The following is a 2,168-nucleotide window of genomic DNA, read 5'->3' as shown; positions in this document are numbered from 1 at the left end:
TCGAGTTTCTTAAAGGGGGTGCCCACACACGCAATTGGGTTGGGTCAGGTCGGGTCGGGCCCATCGGGTAGTAGGGGCTAGCCTGATTGAGGGTGCAAAGCGGCTATCGTGGCTCAAACCGATCGACTCAGTCAGTGACCTACGAAAACAAACTTTCAGGCCTGCGAATAGCGCGATCGGGTGATTTGCAGCCAATCACAACAAGGTTGAGTCACGTGTCCATTTCGACCCCTGAATAAGTAGGGGCTCTGGGAATACCCGGTTTCAGTCTCACGCCTTTGACCGTCTTCTCACTTCTCACAGCGGGTTTGGAGCGCTCATAGGCCTAGAGGAAGAAGGAGACGAATAAGAAGAAGGAGGAGGGTCACTACAGAGGGAGGGTGGTGAGAGTGACAGGAAGGGAGAGAAAAAGGTGGAGAGGAAAGAACGCCATGGTGGAGAGATATATGCAGAGACCTAGATCTAGCAATGTTTACATAGCTAGATCTAGGTGTCTGATATGGGAAGTGAGAAATAGACCCAAAAAAGGAGATAGACACTAAAGCAAGCAAGCAGGCAAGAAAGCAAACACTCACACACACACACACACACACACACACACACACACACACACACACACACACACACAAACACACACACACACACACACACACATACATACACACACAGAGTGAGAGAGAGAAAGAGAGAGAGAGAGAGAGAGAGAGAGAGAGAGAGAGAGAGAGAGAGAGAAACAGAGAAAGAGAGAGAGACAGAGAGAGGAAGTTCGAGAAGTCCAAGAGTACCGTAGGCCTATTTTATGTATTCATGTGTCAAAGGTTCAGCCAATCGTAGCCCGGTTTACGCCCTCTGTGTAGTCGCATGTAGGTTAAAGGGTTCTCTACTTTAACTTCCAGGTCGTCGGGTACAATCACGGCGGGGTTGTAGTGTACATTGAAACCACAAGAAAGCGACCCGACCCGATCCGATCGCGTATGTGGGCACCCTCTATTAGGCGTACGTTAAAGTGTGGAGTTGAGGAAAATTGTCGACTTTTTAATGTTTATAGTGTATGCTGTAAATCTCCTATTGTCTTTGACCTCATTTAGGCTAAGATCAAAGAAAACCTGTCGCAACGTTAGTTTCAGGTGACCTTTATAAATGGTTCTTAGATTCTGTTGGTGATCCAACTTTTAGACACGTAGGAAAAGATCGGAGAAGATTGAACAAAGCGATTTCTTTTTACCTGTTTTAACCGCGGTCAGACGAAAGTGAACAAGCTTTGAATATTTTCTTGACCTAATGTTTTTCGTAATGTTCGCTGTAGATTCCTTGCAAAGCTACAAAATGAGCTTTGGGAACCAAATACTCGGCTGTACAAGAAGAATGGACGCCAACTGGGTATCACTGACGCTGATTCTGGCAACAGTGCTGTTCCTGTCCTCAAGTGCTTGTGTCCTGAAAGTTACCACACCTGAAGTCGAAGTAGGAAAAACTGCCAACGTGTCACTGGAATGTTCCAATCCGTATCCTGCACTCGACATTTCTGACATTCTCGTTATGAGAATTCTGAAATGGGATCATGATGAGTGGAACGGCGTGGCAGAACTACAACGCGGCAATGATGCGGAAGCCAGACAGGACTCCAAAGATGTATTTGTTGAGGGCAGAATCGGGTGTGTTGCTAAAAGCTTTCTGAGGCTTACGTGGCCTGTGGCGACCAACGACACAATCGGTCTATACCTATGTGACTTGGTCAGCTTAGCTTTCCAAGAGGCTGTTGTGTCGTTCAAAAGCCTGCCCGTTTTTATCAAGCGTAAAACGGTTCTCACTGTTCAGATGCTCCTTGAAATTGTTGCGGAAAACAAGAGAAAATGTTTTCAGCAACTGCGCTCACAGAAACAAGATCTACTAGAAAACATAACGGCGACAGCGGAGGTTCTTGGAGCGAGTTTTGAGAGCCAGTTGAAGAACCAGCTACAGGTGAGTGTCTCTCTTGAAGTACTTGTGTGTTTGTTCCCAATGTCAATGAATAACATTTGCCTAGGTACAGCTCACCCAGAAATAGACACGAACTTCATATCTCACCAGTGCAAAGAAAACGCCCACCCCCAGTGGGTCGGGGGGATATAAATAGACCCACTGCTTCGTCTGCAGAAGGTGCAACCCCTTCAAAGGCGAGGTGTCGC

This window comes from Aplysia californica, unplaced genomic scaffold (assembly GCF_000002075.1).
Source record: "Aplysia californica isolate F4 #8 unplaced genomic scaffold, AplCal3.0 scaffold00683, whole genome shotgun sequence".
Classification (NCBI taxonomy): Eukaryota; Metazoa; Mollusca; class Gastropoda; order Aplysiida; family Aplysiidae; genus Aplysia; species Aplysia californica.
Note: the sequence above shows the minus strand (reverse complement) of the source record.